Source organism: Neodiprion lecontei, chromosome 6 (assembly GCF_021901455.1).
Source record: "Neodiprion lecontei isolate iyNeoLeco1 chromosome 6, iyNeoLeco1.1, whole genome shotgun sequence".
NCBI lineage: Eukaryota > Metazoa > Arthropoda > Insecta > Hymenoptera > Diprionidae > Neodiprion > Neodiprion lecontei.
In genome coordinates, this window is record NC_060265.1 from 8550286 (window position 1) to 8568401 (window position 18116).

The 18116-nt window shown below is 38.3% G+C and overlaps 1 protein-coding gene across 2 annotated transcripts in view; it reads left to right on the plus strand.

Moving 5' to 3' along the window:
- LOC107218459 (brain tumor protein) overlaps nt 1-18116 on the plus strand; it is a 157907-nt gene that overhangs the window by 18419 nt on the left and 121372 nt on the right. For both annotated transcript variants that reach the window (XR_006904910.1, XM_046742926.1), the window contains exon 2: nt 12409-12464. The gene's annotated coding sequence lies outside the window, so the exon portion shown is untranslated. The remainder of the gene's footprint in view (nt 1-12408; nt 12465-18116) is intronic.

Genomic DNA, 18116 nt, shown 5'->3' on the forward strand with positions numbered 1-18116 from the left:
AAGAAAAACAACTCGTCTGATTGAATACTCTTCCATAATGCTTTCCATTGTTATCATTGTCAGTTTCATTTTAAACGGGCAGCACGATTTTGCGTCGATAAATGCGATGTGCGCAAATTCGGTCACCTTGGCATTTATCTTCTCCGACACAATTCTCATTGTTCATGGGCATTCAAACAAATTGGCTATTTGGAATACCATTTCAGCTCGTCTATCACCAAGAATATCTCGTTATATTTCGCACGAAAATCGACAAGCGAACATTATCCTCGATCTTATTTCAATATCAGGGTCTATAACTCGTTCAGAAACAAAGGCGTTTGAGTGAAAACTATGACGCCTGATTTTTTCCTAAAGATATTTTAATGCCACTTGATTTTCCGAACAATTTTGAAAAAAAACTAGAAGTACAGAACAAGGATTGTTTTTTTTTAAAGAGTGTGCGAACTCTAAATAACTGAAATGTGACGTAGGATATTTGATCATGTATTATAATCTAGCTGGAAAATAAACCGAGTTAATACTACAATATTTTTTGTCCAATTATGTAATATCAAAATTGCTTAGGACCCACAAACTTCAACTAGTACAAATAATTGGTTTGAAAAACGTTTTGACACCTCCTTTTTCGGTAAAAAATCACAACGCAATTCAGTCTCCATTTTTTCAATTCGGCAAAAGTTTAAACTTCAGATATCTCGAAGCTGATCCGCGAACGTTGCGAGAGTTGGGTACACAAGATGAAGATATTGGTCCGGCGATTAGGCAGAAAGGAAATAAAGAAGAAAACGTTTATCCCACGAGCTGTCGAGAAATGCGGGTTTCATAACTGGGCGAAAAGCTCAAACTCGCAATGTACACAAGAGGAAAGTAACGCCAGGAAATCCAGAATTTCGAGGTCGGGAGTCCCGCGAAGCTTTTCGCAAACGACCGTGAAACGAGCCACGACATAAATTCGACTATTTTTATCTCGGCTTTTCTCTCTCGATCTTTTTGTGTACCAAAGAGGGAAAAAATCGCTTCGCAGTAAGGGCACGTCCCCTGCTGATACATTCGTAATTCACTGTTTGTTAGGCACTCACCTTCCCACAGACCGCTGCTTTTTCCATTTCGAATCATGCTGCTCCGAGTGCCTGCTTGCAGTATTGGAATTCGGCATCACACAAAACTGAAGCGAATCGTATTTCTACCTTTGTTAAAGTTTCATATTCGTCAGGAGAGAACTGGGGGCAACTGGGGCTGATGGGAAGTCGAAGAGAGATTTGTTAAACAAATTTTCAGGGGACTACGCGACAAAAATCACTCACAAGGGCCGCAGCCAACGATATATACTAACAAATTATTCAACTTTATATTAAACACAGCCTATTTTATTCCTTCTACTTTCTTACGAGACGCGCACTTACGGCCGAACACTTTCGCATTCGTTTACGCACTGATTCGCTCTCTGTCGTCTGACCTCTCGTCGTCGGTCCGTTCGGTCTCTTGTTTACTTATTTCAACTTGTACGATCTTAATTATTAGAAGGTATTATTCGTTCGCACACCTTGACACAGCTACACGTACATTCTTAATCTACGATGCGCAATTCGATTAGCCGCGGTTACGGGCGTTCGTTATCACAACAGTTCGCTGTTCCGCCATATTTCAATTTGTTGGTTATTATCAAATTCATGTGACTTTCGAAAAAGCTGACCGATGTCCGGGAACTTTATTTGCCGAATAATGCAAGAATGTAAGATGTTCCAAAAATTCTGTCCTCGTTCGAATTGCTGCCGCATTTCTTGGAATTACGTCTAGCATGGTATGAAGAAATAAATAACGAAGTATAAATTAACTTTCTTGGAAAATACTGCACATGACTGCCCGTTTAATTTCAACCCTTATCGTAGAGTGTTTTAGTTGGTAAGAAAAAAACAAATTGTTTTCAGGGTTATTAATTTTTTCGAGTAACATCATCTTAGCTCTTTGGTAAATTTATTCTGGCTTAATTCAACGAAACTTGTTTCGGTTGAATATCGTCACATCGTTTTCAATCCTACGCATTCTTCACCGAGTCAGTAAGGGAGGCAGAAAAATATTTTTCGATTAAAAAATGTCGAACTAATCTTTCCCACAGTAACCAATCAGCGCTATCACGATTCCAAAATCGATGGATCATTTTTCGGACCCTGTTTTCTCGATTTCGGTTAAATTCCAAACGTAGTTGGCCATTTTGGAGTCAGTTGAGCTGTCGCAAAATCCGGCCGTGTAGCAAAGCCGTTATTTTTTGCTGCAGCAATAGGTTGCAATAAGAACGAGCAAAGCCAGCTCGCCGAGGAACAAAAAAAAAGCTGTATTTAAACGAAAGTTTGGTTTAACACGAGTGCATTAATGATCCGCTAAAGGACTGACTTGGCAAGCCTTCTTTGCAAAAACAGGTTCGTTTGGTAACTCGTAAGCACGGATCCCCGTAACGAATAGAAAATCGTTTCTTGCTCAGGTTTTAGTTTTTTCCACTCGTCCCCGGGGCTTAACAAATATTTTGAGTCGCCGGTTAGAGGGATAAAGTGTTCTAGGTGAAGTTGGATCGCGACAAGGAGTGAGGAGGCATCGTTAAACAGGTTTAGCTTCAACCCCACGTAGCACGGAGTTATCCAATCGGCTAACAGGTCCCTCAAGAAACTCGGCATGCCTTTGTTTTCCGAGGCAACATAGGAGGCTTTAATTTCGTCCGACCCTCGCCTCGCAAGCTCCGAGAAACCTTAGAAGGTGGGTGCCTACATTCGTGGGTAACAAAGCGGCGAAAGGTTTTGCGAGCACAATTGACCCGCCTCTTCCTTCCATTCGCCCCCGCCTCGATGTATCAACGATTGCCTGTATTATTATCGAACCACGCGGTTCTGCGGTCGGTGGTAAATGGATCCAGGAACGCCATCCAGGGTGAGAGAGAGAGAGAGAGAGAGGGCGCTGGGGGGGGGGGGGGGGAGCTTATATTAAATTCGGTATTCAGCCACTGACACTACGCGCTTTTATCGACGGATTGCGAAGGTTACCCCTCTACTTCAAATTAACGCCTCTCCCATCGGATTTTCTCAGCGAAGGGTGTTTGTTGTTCAATTAACACGATCGGAGAAAATGTGATAAAAAAAAAGGAAACGTCAGCAGAGTCACGAGTGTGCGTTGAAATGCAAAAACGTGATAAAACGAGGTTCAATAAGCGCAAATACAACGCTGATCAAGCTGTTGAAAAGATTGAAATACGGGTTTTACAAGCTTTTACGGTTAATTCAGAATTTGTACTTTATAAACAAAAGTTTTTTTAACTCTATTGTCGAATAATTCGATTTTTCGTTCATATTTTTTTTACTTTATTTTCACCCAATTTCGAGTATTCTGCTGATTTGCTTGCCGTCATCGCTTGTTGAATCAAGAAGACGATAATATTACGGAACTGTAAAAATGTACGAAGGACAAATTGCACGTACATATTTAGTTCGGAAACTCGCAGAGAAGAATTTCGACAGTTTTCGTTGAATAGACACAATTTGTAAACTTTCTCAAAGTTCGTTCAGATACCTATAACTTACGAAACCATTCACCGCCATTTCTTTTCTTTTTTGTATTTATTTTTTTTTTCCTTGTACAACATTCTTTAAACTTTGTCCGAAGACGGAAAAAGGAAATTTTTTCCCAACTTATTTTACCACCCCGTCTAAGCAACGACACATTTTCTTGGAACGTGGGAAACGGGAATTTCTTTGGGAGGAATTCACAAAACTTTGAAAATAATTTTTATACCGTTTCGTTCGTCAACTCCTCGTTTGTGCAAAATCCAACAATAAAATGTTTCATCTCATTAGAAATCTAATTTTGCACGTAACTTGAATTTGATAAATTCTTATATTCAAGATATCGACAAAACAATTTCACGATAATGTAAGACAAAAACTTGCTTTCGAGTATACAGGGATTTGATTTTTTTCAAGTCTAAGAGATAGATTCGCAAGTATGTATTACGGATCGCCTGACAACGTTAGTTTGCGGGAACTTTCCTTGACGCGTAGATTGCTGGTTATCGTATTGATTTTTCCCACCCAACAGACCTGCCTTATTTTCGCAGTTAAATATTTGCAAGGCACAACTTATTGCGCCTGAAATGGTTTCGCATGCACGCCTCGCGATTGCTTTTGTTCGCTTCACAACGACAGTTTATTCAAATTCATTTTCTCGTCACTTATTCATCGTGCAAATCTAGGTGACTCGTCGATGTTCCATAAATTTTATTCACAAAATATTCAAACTTTTACGCGATTCATCGATCTGTCGGCAAATATTTCACTCAAAATCTACTCAGATTTTACCGGAAAATTAATGCTTTGCGATGTATTTTACTGTATTAAGAACAGTAGATTCGTTGAAATGTGACGGATATAGAAAAGTTTAGAACCTGTATACCCACACGGTATTTTTCATGGATCATTTTTCGCCATTTTTATAGAACAATCAATTAATTGCAAGCTAGACTGTGAATCCTGTCGATCTCGAACTATGAGCGTCTGACCTTGGCGCGACATTGAATCTCTTAAAAAGAACCCGAGTGAAAAGCGAAAGCCATGATAGAGAAAGAGTAGACAAAGCTGACCGCAACCCTGATTAGTTAATTTGCAAAACACATTTCGAACAGAGCATGCGTAAAATTCTCTGACAAATTTTTGAATCTCATCACAGTGTTTTTGTTTTCACTTTTTTATATAAACTTATCGTGATCCTTTCCTACTTTTCAATGTTTTTTTGTTCTTTGGTTGGTAACACGCATTCTTGCGAAAATTCTTACAAAGAAATTAGAATTCCTGACAAAGATGTAGACCGGAATTTTTATTGGTTTCAGATTGCGTCTATAGAAAATTCATCTGCTCAAATATAGTTCACGAATTTCATTGGACCATATTTGAACGACTCGTGAAAGGACGTTGAATGGAACAAGTGGGAAGCCTTTGAGCCAATGATTATTGCTTACCTGCCATTAGTTTAATCCTCGGAGGATGAATTCATGGCCGTTTGTTTCATTTGCAGTTTAATCGATCGAGATATGAATCACTGATCTGCCGATAGATCGGAATGGAATATTCTGGATGCTTGTAACATTGTGTATTTGAAATACGAAATCGAATTCCGAATTTTCGATTTCACGCATCTATAAATTACGAACAACTGTACAATTCAACATCATATTTGAAATAAAAACTGATTCAAGCACAAGTTTTGTCAAGTATTTTTGCATTCCAAATAAAATGATTACCACGCTTTGTGTTTACTATCTCGAAAAGACGTTTGCCAAGCTGGCCTGCTGGAAGTTCACGAATCTCTGACAACGTAATTCCCAAATGGAATATCATAACCATACGACGAGCAGTTACAGCAGTGCGTTACATCAGATCAATCTCGTGTAATTCTCCGCAGCCAGCGATCGGAATTGGGACGATGGCTGAGGTCATTAACGTAATTATGCTAAATGAGATACACTTCACTCGTCGATCAGCATCGGTGTAATCGTTCGACCCACGTCCTCATCTGGCGTTGGACGATTGTCGTCCGCTTAAAGTGCTTCGGAATTATCAATTCTTCACGTGGCAAAAACCTGCATAACACGGTCATTCGCCTAATCTGGCGAAAAGTCTGCGGGCCGATTCTCGTTAGGTTCGATTTAGTTTTGAAACTCTTTTTTTCGCAATCTGACTTGCAAATATACCGCGAGAAGTGCCTTTTGTTTTTAACTCGGCGAATGTGGGTTATCGCCAAGGCAGCGCCCGGTACCCGCTTTCAGAGATTTGATTTTCAAATTGGTGAAATGGTGTAACTCGCGACGCGAGTCTACGTCTATCCGACATTCCAAGAATTTAACTAACGATTTACATACTCAAACTGCACCCGCTGCATCCATATTCCTCTTCTGCCTCCATAAGCCGAGATAAATATTCTCCATAAATTGAAAATTCCACATCGAATGCGATGGAATGAGTAACATCATAATTTATTATTCAGGTTCAATGTTTATTCATTTAATTTTATTAATCAACGTTCCTATCCTGGAATGATATTTAGCACATGTGTCATAACAACGGATTTTTTACAATCGATTATCAATTTTTTAAACAAGAATTGCGACAATCAAGCACGAGAATTGAAACATTCCGTAAGAATTGCTTTCTTTGATTGTAGAATATAGTTTTCTGATAACTGGCAAAAATGCATCAGAAACTGTGTATTTTCCGATACTAATCCAAGAGCACTTTTGTAATCACATAATTTTTTTAAAATCCCGATCACAGTCGAAACTGTGAAAAATTTTGTCGCTCGAAGGGAATCGATAGTTGCAATGTTTCAAAAAAGAAAACAATTAAAAACTGATCCAAAAATATTTCGCCCCGCGGTTATTTCGACAATTATCGGTAATAAACAATACCTCGGATGTGCCACACGATTTTTTCATAATCTTACGCGAGATCTCGTATCTACTTTCTCCAAACAGACGTACAGCGACTTAACACACTTGAGGTGTGAAGGAAATTAGAATTTCTAAATATTCCTGAATGCATTAAACACGAGTGTGACGTCCATACGAGAACTTTGTCGCGTCTGCGGGGAATCCGTGTGATAATAATTTCTCGCCGAGAGACGCAAAACGGTGCGAAATTAACACGATGAGTCAAATTACTGCGATGAGCAATTACAGTTTTTTCGTAAAATTATTGATAAATGGAACAAATCTCTCTCTCTCTCTCTCTCTCTCTGTCTGTCTTACCCAGCGATGCTGGCAGCAATAGCAAAAGCAGCAGCAACTGTGTCCGGACGTGGGATGTAACTTCTTCTGCAGTCAGCATCGTGGGATATGACGTAACGGCGGCCACCCCGAGGGGCTTCGGGCTCATCTCGCAATTTTCTTCATCTGTTAACTGACACAGATATCTGATCGTGACACAACGCCGCACGAGCAAATTGAGGATATATCTGCCTGCCACGTTTTGCGGTTTCGAACACACGTGTATATATGTGTATACATATACATACGTACAGGCATGCGAGAGAAACAGCTGCTTACAACGGAGAAAGTTTCTATGGGACACTGTTCACTTTACGCGAACGAAAGATGACCTCAAAAAGCATCGACACAACCACCATGTTCAGAAGCGAGAAATATTTTTTTCCAAACTGTTGCTTATAGGGTTTGAGAAAATTTTACAAAGAGAAACATTTTTTTTTTTCGTTTTTTGGTTTTACTGTACGGTTTATACTTTTGCAAATTTATTGTGAAAATGTTGGTATCGCAAGAAATTACTCGTGGAAATTGTTCGATTATAGTTCTGAGGTAGAATTCGATTAAAAATCGCTGACTTGGAAGTTTTTCTAAAAAAAATTTAGTAATATGTTTGTACCTTTTTATTCTTCTAATGCCTTTTCTAAATTACCCTGGAGACGACTCTGGGAAATAATTTTGTACAAAAAGAATTTGGGCAACTTTCGTACGTGATTTCAGAGTTATTCATATTTGGTTTGACAGAAAAATTTTCAATTCTTGCAAACCTAATGCGGAAAATGAAGGATTACAAAATGTATAATCTTTTCGTTGATTTTGTTGTAAATCTTGGCGAAGTTATCCTTGAAAAATAATCAATTCCATTCATTGAAAGCAACATTTTCGTTCGCGAGGAGAGATAAAAATTATGCAAATATCCTTCGTCTATGTATGTGAAATAAATTATGCAAACGTATTACACAGATTTAAGATTTGCAAAACCGGAATTGATCTTGAGAAATCGTTTGGAATACGATATGCATAACTCATTTTCTGTGAAACATTATTATATTTCGGATAAAAGTATAATATGAGTTGTGCGAATATCGAATTGAACCTACAGAATATTATGCAATCATCGTGGCAGTCTCTGGTCTCCGAAAGGTGTCATCATTCCTCATAAATCGAATTTGCAATCCAGCGGAAGACGATATCTGCAAGTCTGATTTCCCTGCCATCAAATATATAAACCAAATCCCCAAGGTATATTTTCATCCGAAGGAAAATCGAGTTCTAGACAATTGGATCACCGAGGCTCAACCGAAAGACTTGAATTTACATCGAATATATATAGTGAGAAGCCTTTTGTTCTGATCTCTTAGCACTCAGCTGCCATGATCGCGTGAAACCTCGTAGCTTCAGCATTGCTAGATAAAAAATTATTTTCGAGCACTTTTCACACCATTTTAACCCAATCGTGATTTTCAAACGACGGAATTGGGCAGTAGATTTACAATTGGTGTACCCGAATCGCAAAAATGTGAAGTAAACATCAAGTCGATTGAAAGTTCATGTGAAATTTTTGATATTCTACGTCAATTTATCGCACCGTTGAACCTAGTTAAAAAATTTCGTTAACTTTCGGGGTTTCGCAACCTCAATTTTTGACGAATAACAAAATACAAAGCAAAATACATTTAAAAAGAGGAAATACAACGTATTACAAAAAGTATATTGAGCGAACATTGCCGTAATCGTTATTTGTACACTTATCAAATCGAAGCTCGCTTGCGCAGTGAACTTAAAGACCTTAAAGGTTACTTTATACCTGCGGCAGAGGAGATGCAGGAACAAGGTAACTTTCAGGGTATAAATTGTTTACAACGTAGAAAATTCAAGTATAAGGGAAACGTGGGCGTAACCGGAGGCTAGCAGATGAGCACGTCGATCATTAATATCGCGTTTTATGCATCGTAGCAAAATAAGAAAGAAAAACTATATTTTCGTTCTGAACTTTATAAACTCGTCCGGATGTTTTATCCATAATTAAGCCAAATTGCATTAATCAACGTCGTATACAAGTTTTAATACGTTCGAGTCACATTTCGTTTATATTGTTCAGTACAATTGTCAAAATTGATGACAACTGTCTCTTTTCGAATGGCAAGAAAATCGGACTAATCCATATTTTTTGAGAATCCTTTTTTTTTCATGCCAATGCAGTTGCGTTTGAAATTTAATTACAACAGTGTTTGAATCCGCGGAGGAAAACAAATATTACCACTTTTTCGAAGGTAATCTGAATTTTAAATTATCTCCGTAAATTCTCCCAAATTTACAAATCGAAGAAACAGATTTTTATCCAATACAAATTTATAAAAATTATTCTCTCATAATTTTGAATACAATTTATACCATTTTCATGGCTTCAGTTTCGAATTATAGATGCGTCAAAAAGACCGTAAAAAAACCTGCAACAAATTTGATCCGATCTAATTTCCTTTTTATTTTTCATTATCGAATCGTTAAATCGAGCAGTTATTTACACGTAATATTTTTATTGGATTCTCCGCATATTTTTCGAAAGCCAAAAATAAGGAAAGGAACAAAACACAATACGCGAGGCTAATCAGAGGGCAGAATGTAGAGTATAAAACCGAGCGAAGCGTACCCGCAACGAGTAGTTCCTTTGTTCCGAATGCGTTGGCCCTTAAATCCACATCCGCAGTATGTGAGCGCGCATATAATTTCTTTCCAAGTGACGAGGCGAGGGCTGCTCGGTTGAATTGGCTCCATTGTAAAAGGTGGAAGTCGTAGTCGCGTGCTTTCAGCCACTGTACCTTATACACAGCAAATGGAAATTAATTTAAGAAATGTACGTTAGTTGGAGCCTCTCTCTCTCTCTCTCTCTCTCTCTCTCTCTCTCTCTCTCTCTCTCTCTCTCTCTCTCTCTCTCTCTCTCTCTCTCTCTCTCTCTCTCTCTCTGTCTCTCTCTCTCTCTCTCTTCCTCTTTTCCTCCGAGACCTGAGCAGTAGTCCTTGACTCTGCAGCGATGGATGGGCTGGCAAATAGAGAAAAGGAGAGCTTTTCACCGAAAGCTTTCGACCTCGCTTATCCTGATTCCGACCTAATTGCGTTCCCGCAAGCTGTCTCCTCGCAATTCGAGATGAAGTCTTAATTGCTGTGCAACGATGCCTTATTCGGTAACAATGAAAAAAAAAAAAAAAAAAACAGTAATAAAAAACAAAACAAAATAGAAAAAAAACCGGTGGCAAGGAAAATTTAAATGTGGGTCAAAGTTACGCGGATTCAACGCTGGAGCGTTATAACGTATCAAGCAATTGCGGAAAGTTGATGAGAAAAAAATATATCACATACGACAACATCGATGTGACGGTGAAATTAAACCAGATCTTTTCTTACCTGTTCTGCTTTTTTTTTTTTGCTTTGAAGTGAATGAATAATAAATGAATCATTTTTACGTTGAACGGATTTGAATGCGACAGCCGCTTAGAAACTTGAAATTTTCAAATTCGTATTATAATTGAAGCGAAATATGAGGTGCAAATTTTTAATTTAAACTGTGAATCTAGAAAATTGGTGACTCTAGAAAAACGTTTCTCAAAAATGCTCAAAAATTGAAATAAATAACGAATAACAATTTTTCTGAGACAAATCTTCGCTCACGTCTATTTCTGTGACATGACAATATTACAACATCGCCGTATCTCACGATAATAAAATTCTATTGACGTAACCGATTACCAATCGATTAGTTCTCGAATTACGGAAGTGCGAAACTGATGCCGCGCCTCGTTTAATCGAGGAATGGCAATTTGCTGTGACTGGCTTTCTACTTGTTTGCTACATGATTGCTGCAAGGTCAATACGAACAAGGAACTTGGGACTAACGATCGAGATATTTTAATAGGGAATAAAAGAGAGGGGGAAAAATCCGGCAGTATGGAATTTACAACGGTGGGAAAAAATCATTCCACTTTTAGTCTTTTATTCCCCGGAAATACGCACGGTTTAATTTATAACCGTCAAGACATTGAACTTCCCGCGAACGAGAGAACTGAATTTGGTATATATTGTAACAAAGGTACCCTTTCACCCTTTATAATTAAACAAGGGAATCTTAGCCCTTCAAGATAAAAGCATGTTACGATTAGATGAATTACTTGATTATATATATAAGTAAGGTATAAATAAGAATATAACGTGATTTATTCGCAGGAAATAGTTACAAAAATCATTTTCATTTTTTATCTAGCCGTTGTTAGTTTGCAACGCTTTGTACCTTCAAAGTAACGCACATTGTCAGAATTTGAAAAATTTCTGGTTAAAGGCAGCATTTTAAACACGCAGGATATATTGTTGCTAAGGTATTTGACTGTTTGGACAAGATTCGGCTGGAACACTCGGATTTTTATGTACAATGAATTAATTTGATTTTCCATTCCAAAAAGTCCAGAAAGACGTTACATCTATAAAAGTTATACTAATTTCACTGGTTGTTAACGAAATATACGAATAAATAGATTAAATGAGAGACAAATTATTTCCGACTTTGAAGACGACAATTTTTTTCCACTCATGTTTGTCGTTTTATAAGTTCGCAGTTTTTTCACGCTGAAACAATTCATGATCGGAGTAAAGCAATCAAAGGAGAATAAATCGTTAAATCAAATCTGAGTGCATTTTAGAAATAAAACAAGTACGTGTAAGAAAAAATTGATACCAGACTCGAGATATTCAGGGTTGAACATTCGTTTTTGAGTGTAGCGAAATGTCCCACATATATCAACGGTTATCAAACATATGTAAAGCAGCCTGTACAAAACGCGTATGAATAGATTCTTTGCCAATTAACACGTATTTATCAATCGGAGTGTCAACGTGACACAAACCAAACATCGCTAATTGGCCCCAGAAGCCCGCGGCTATAGCTCAATAGGACAAAAACATTTTATCCAAATGCATCAAAAGCCAATGAAAGACGAGAATTCGAATGTTTCTCTATTTATCTCATTCGTAGTGCAGTAAGAATGAAGAACTCAAGAAGTATTTTTGGTCCTAATTAATCCCAAGTCACTTCACTTGTTATTTAATCGTCTTTCAGTGCTAATGAAAAACTGTTGCAAAATAAATTGAATTGGAAAATTGCAACGTGAAATAAATAACTCCGTAACACACGTCCGCATAATTCGATACATCGTACCGATGTACGCCAAATTTATTCGTTAGTATTGTTAAATTTTTTGACGTAAATGTATTCAGTGACAAAATGTTTTATCGTAAAAACATGAAAAGCAAAATCCGATGCGACGTGTTATAGATAGGTATATACTGTAGTAAATAATTTAAGAGGGTAAAAAATTTCTTACAAGAAAGGAAATGAAAGAGATGTATAATAATTACGGATTCATAGAATATAAAGATATTCGGTACTGGAAATTCGAATTATTATGTTCAATTTAACATTTGATTTCGTTAGGCAGAGTTTCAGATTTACAAATTCGACGTAATCATTCCCAGCAACGGATGTATCTTGAATATTAAACGTTTAAAATCAGACGCTGCAATTTGCAAGAGTAACGAATAATTATGCGATTGAAATTTGTTCGCAGAATCGAAAGTGATCAAAGCAAGGGATGTTGTAAAGGAAGAGGCCGCCGCAGTACAGGTAATTAAAAAATAATTAATTGCATCGACAGTCGCCGACCGTTTCATTTTCCTCTTTCACCGTTGATCCTTTGGAGGACTGACATCAATATGCGAGTATAATGTGCGAATTTTCACGGTCTCAAAAGACAGTTCCAATTACCGACACGCGGTTCCTCGGAGCATCTAAATTTGCTAACTTATCGGAAATGGAGCAGAGCATAAAAGCGTCAAAAGACAATTCGATAGACTTCGATTTACGCGGTTAAGAATAACGAACGAGTTCCGGAATTTTATTGGCTCGTGCATTAATACTCGACGTTGAAAATATTTAAATCAACGAAAACTTCGGACGGGTATCTGAATTCAAATGGGGTGCAGAAGGAGTTACGGAAGTACGAGAAATCACCCTAATTTAGCAAAATTCAACGCGAAGGGGTTCGCTCAAATTAGCAATTCTGAATTTCCTAATGATTCGCTTGATTCGTAAGACTCTTTTTGACGGTGAAATTAATTTCTGAGAAGTAATTAAACTGCAATGTTTAAATATACCTGCAGTCAATTACAGATTTTATTTCATCACTGGAAAGTGTCAAGAGATATTTTTTAGTTTCGATATATACTAGCTTATTATTTATTCAAAATATACGCAGATTGAATTTTTCATAGTATATCAATTGAATGTTATTTCAAAAGTGTTAAATCGAATAAGCTAAAGTTACTGCGAACTTTCTGGAACTGGACTGAAAGAAAATAAATTTCATAATTTAATTCTGTTTGAAACAAATTTTGAACAATTAAACGAGCTTCCAATGCAAAACAGTTTTATGTAGTACACTTGAGTTTATAAATATCACCTAGTTTCGGTAATTCACTTTATCTTGTATTTAATGAATGCAGTGAGAAATTAAGACGTTAACGAGTCTTGTATAAAGTAATTAACCTAAACTTACTTACGATTAGATTGAATTAGAGCAGGGATCTGTAAAATGATGAATCTTGGCTGAATTTCAATCGTCATCGCCGAATTAATCATCCATCAAATCATTCCCAATTTTCCGAGCCTGTACACGTACGCAGAGAAAGCTGAAGATTTACGAGTCTTTTCCTTGTTTCTTCTTGTTCTTATGTTATTTTTATTTTTTCCGAGCTTCTTTCGCCAGCAATAATTCAGTGCCGTCTGAGAGAAAATAGAAGGCACGCCACGAGCCAAGACAGAGCGAAAAATTTGCCATCGTAAAAGTTCTTTATTGTTCAATCATGCTCAAAGAAAGCCCTCAGCGCGATGAGAAACCGTGAAATTTTCATATCATGTTTGTACGCGACTAACGAGCTCGGGATAAAAACTTTCCATGTACCTGAGCTATGAGAAAACTGTGTGTAATTAAACAAAGTAAACAAAAAGAGGGAAAGAGAGGAAAAGAACGAAGAATAAAAATGAAAAACAAGGCGAATGCAAGAAGATTAATTCGTCGGTTTGACCTGCAACGACGGGGATAAGCAATCTCTAGTTTTTACCGTAGCACCAATTGTCGAAAGAAATTATATCGTTCGTAGTAAAGATTCCGGCTCATTTGCATTTTCACTTGATATTCTAACGTTTACAGGCTGTCTCATTTTAATCAATCCGGTCAAATATCTCGAAAACCCCAAAGTGTGAAAAATTTTTTAGACAAAAGTTGTGAGTTTCGAAGAGAGAAAGAAAACGAAAGTGTCAGATTTTCCGTAAGTGATCAGACAAAGGTCAACTTGGTCGTTTTAAACGGAACAGTAAATTTTTTCCATCGGCATCTGAAAGTGCATCAAATTTTTCATTGTGAGTCACTTTTGGTTTTCGAAATATTTGACTGGATTGATTAAAATTAGCCATCCTGTATATCTCGTAAAAATTGGATCATTTCTAATAATAGCCACAGCAATTGCTTATAGCAGAAATTTTTTGTAATGAACAAAAATTTAAATATATTCCGCCCGATTTAATTTGCATAATTTTAAAACGAAATTATCGAATTTCCAGAAGAAAGATATTATGAATTTTTAACAAACTATTGGTCTTTAATGCTATACTTCCATTCTTATTTGATGTGGCAAAAAGTTATCGTATCGTATTAATTCCGAAATTTTTCGTCCGTTTTCCGCTTTAAAGAAAACTCGATCAAATCATCTTCCAACTTTTCATCGGAGAGTAGCGTCCCGCCTACTATCCGAATTCGTTCAAAAATGCCGTTGAAAAATTCGTAAATCGATCCTTTTGACGGAACAACATTTTTCAATCCATGGAAATCTGCTTAAGTTTTAATACGAGAAGAGAAAAAACCCGCATAAGGCAGCTGAAATCTGTTCCATTACGGCAAGTATACCAATCAAATGTGACAAAACGAGTCATTTTTCTATGAATAAAAAAGAATCAAACTCGGTTCAAAGGAACAGCAATAAATTCACTAATTTTCACTGACGATAGTAAATTTTCCCCGCCAGATATATATTCGCTGAACTTGAAACGAGCAAAACCACAACGTGCAAGTTTTCCGGCAAATCCGAGTTGCGACGATGATTTTTAACCGTGAAACTAGCCTCCACACCGTCGGTGTATCAAAATCCGTGAAAGTATCCACGGTTCGGCGTCAAGCACCGGAAGTTCGCGAATTGCCTTGCTAAAAATGGGCACCCGGAGGTGGGTAGCTGGTGCGTGGCTAATGCAAGGTGCGCTGACCCGGAGTGATTCTAACAACCTTCTATATATAAATCTCGACGGTGCGTGATCGCGTCCGCGGTTTTCCTCGTGCGTTGTTAACTACCTGAAGTTGGTTAGGCACTCCGGGTTCTGGACGATGGGCGTTCTATTACGCGACGATAAAACGTCTTCGTCTTACCTGAGCCGATCGGTAACGTAGGAATCTGCGGTTCTTTCCCCCGAAGTAACATCGCCGGATCTGCTTACTCTCGATCCGCCAATCACGAGCGGACGATAATGCAATAACTGACATCGGCGAGCCAGGAGAGCGACTTATTACAGCTTCGGTTTAACGGCCGAATAAATTGAGACGAGACGCCGATGCTGGGAACTCCACGCGAAGGTCAACCGTTGGGAAAGATCACGAGTAGTCGAGTTGGTTTGTTTCAAAGGTCCGGGTTTCGTCTGGCGTGGTATTTGAAGAAACCAATGGAAGAGTATTATTTTCTTTTTTTTTTTTTTTGAATTTTAGAACGAGAACCGAAGAGAAATCCGTTCCGTTTTTCACCAACGATCCAAAATTTGAATTTAAGGAGACTTAAACCTGTTCCGTACGGTAAAGCGAACATTTCTAAAAAATCTTCCGCTCCATCCAAAACCATTCCACTTCAAGAATGCATGTTCAGCATTTTAACGTACAGTGAAGCAAATAAAAAAAAAATAAATAAGTTGGGTAAACGAATAAATCGAGGGTCAAACTTGTGGGTAGAAAATATGAAAACCACTTTGAAGATGCTGCAAAATGTGCATCCTCAAGTCACCGATGTTCTCCTATTTCTCAAGTCACCTCGGTTCTGGAACCTTTCGTTCCACGAGCCTGGATCGTTATAAATCTGTTCGATCGAAGAATTTGAAATTCGAACACATCTCGGCTTAACCAGGAACTTTTTCACCATTTCTAAACGTGTTTTTCGTATTCAAGTATAATACGAGTCACTTGCTGATCCGTGCAAAACTGACGACAATGAGGGAGTGTGGAGGAAAGTTTTGGTGATAAAAAAACGAACGAAGAGATAAATCGAATACGGTATTACGTAGAGAAGGTTCCGCGATCGATATTGTTGTAGTACAAGTTTTACTGCGCCTAAGCGGGATAGTAATAACTTTCGTAAGTGCACGCTGCGGAAGTTCCTGTTCAACAATCTTACTCTGGACTTAATACCGCAATCATTGTAATCCCCTTAGAGTAAAAGCTCACTGTTCTTCACTCGATAGTTTCCTCACTGCGTGTTCCCGTGCAATCCTGAACCACGGAACAAATGGTAAAGTTGCATAATTGAAAAAGCAAATCGTTTTTCCGTCGGATGTTTTTCTTTCTCTCGTTTCACGCGCGTCATTCTATTATCGCTATGAGATATGACTCGTTCCTGAAATAAACCCAAGGGGACTGAAGCGTGTAAGCTTTTCGTAATGAGACCGAGTCGAGATAGAATTCCCCAGACCAGTCCCTCTAAAACATCATCTCGTGTACCCTTCCTCTGGAATTAAGGTTCGCGGGCAGGTTAGACCGCACGAAATTGTCTGAAAAATAATGAAAACAATAACAGGCTGTTCTAAATAGCAGCCACGGATAATTAGTCCCGAGTATACGCAGTTCCACATAAGTACCAGGGAGCGCGCCTTAATTAAGGTAATTAAAATATTTCCTCGGCCGCAAAACGACGACCCGCACGAGGCCGCAAGAAATTAAACGATTTCGCGTACATAAGCTTCTTCCTTCGCGCTTCTCGTTCCGCAGGCGGCGATACCGAGCATTTACATTTCAAAGCAAATAGATTTCCAATTACGTCAATTATCGGGAATGGCTCTTTGGTATTTCAATGTGTTTATCACGACGTAATCGTCACCTGTCATCGTGAAAATTTCATCGAAATATTTGAGGAATATAATCTTTCGTGACTTTAATTTGACGAAGCATTGGAACGGCACCATTTCACCAGAAACTGCATTTCAACGATTTATTGTTAATCCAGAATCACTTTACCACCACTGCCATGAGCTGATGATACAATTACAAGGAATGTCAATAATTATTCGCTTCAACATTGTCACCCGGTTGTTGACTGTAGCTGCTTAGTCTTGAATCGTTTAAAACGACCGTCGTAGCGGAAGCGATGTAGTCGGATTTTTACGTCGAATTTTATTTCAATTACCGACTAAACCGTCTTCTTAAAATACAAAACAATCGAGTCTTCTCCTGATCATACGAATGAAACGGCATGACCGGAAATCCTGTTCAAACCAAAAATTTGTCTCTGCGTAAGCTCGTTCGTGGATTCGATTGTCCAGGATTCGATATCTCGCACGGTATTCGACGCTTTATTTTTAGACAAGTTCGAGCAGCGAGCGATAGGAAGTGTCTGGAGTCGGGAATTTAAGTGCCGTCGTCCGATCACCACGCGCTTGTCTCTGACACACCAGCCATGCAGCATTCCGCAGAGGAATCAAGTGAATCATCACATTCTCGGAGATAAAGTCATACGGTCATTGATAATTGACCGAAGGTCAAGTGAGAGTTTCCTCAATATCCAGCTGCCGCAAGGCTCCAAGAGGTTCAAGGCAACGAAACCTTTTTTCATCCGCGATACGAATGCGATTACGCGTCCAGGATGCCTCCCAATGCATGCCCTCGACTGCATGGCAGTTCGTTCGATCCTCCTTCCGGTGCACCTAGAAAACAAATTCGCTGGACGAGCAGATCAAGCTTTGGCATGTATCATGCACCTTTGGCAAAAGGAACTTTATTCAACTCAATTTTTCTACTTACTATAACAAATGAAATTTTTCTCAGTGTACGTCTTGTAAATTCTACGAACAAATTTGGTTCTTTCCAATTTATGACGGCAGTTATTTTCCCAGTTTGCCTCTGCGCTTCACTCTGTGGCTATAATTTTTACTCCTTTTTGGGTGTACTCGTCTCACAACTATGGATATACGCAT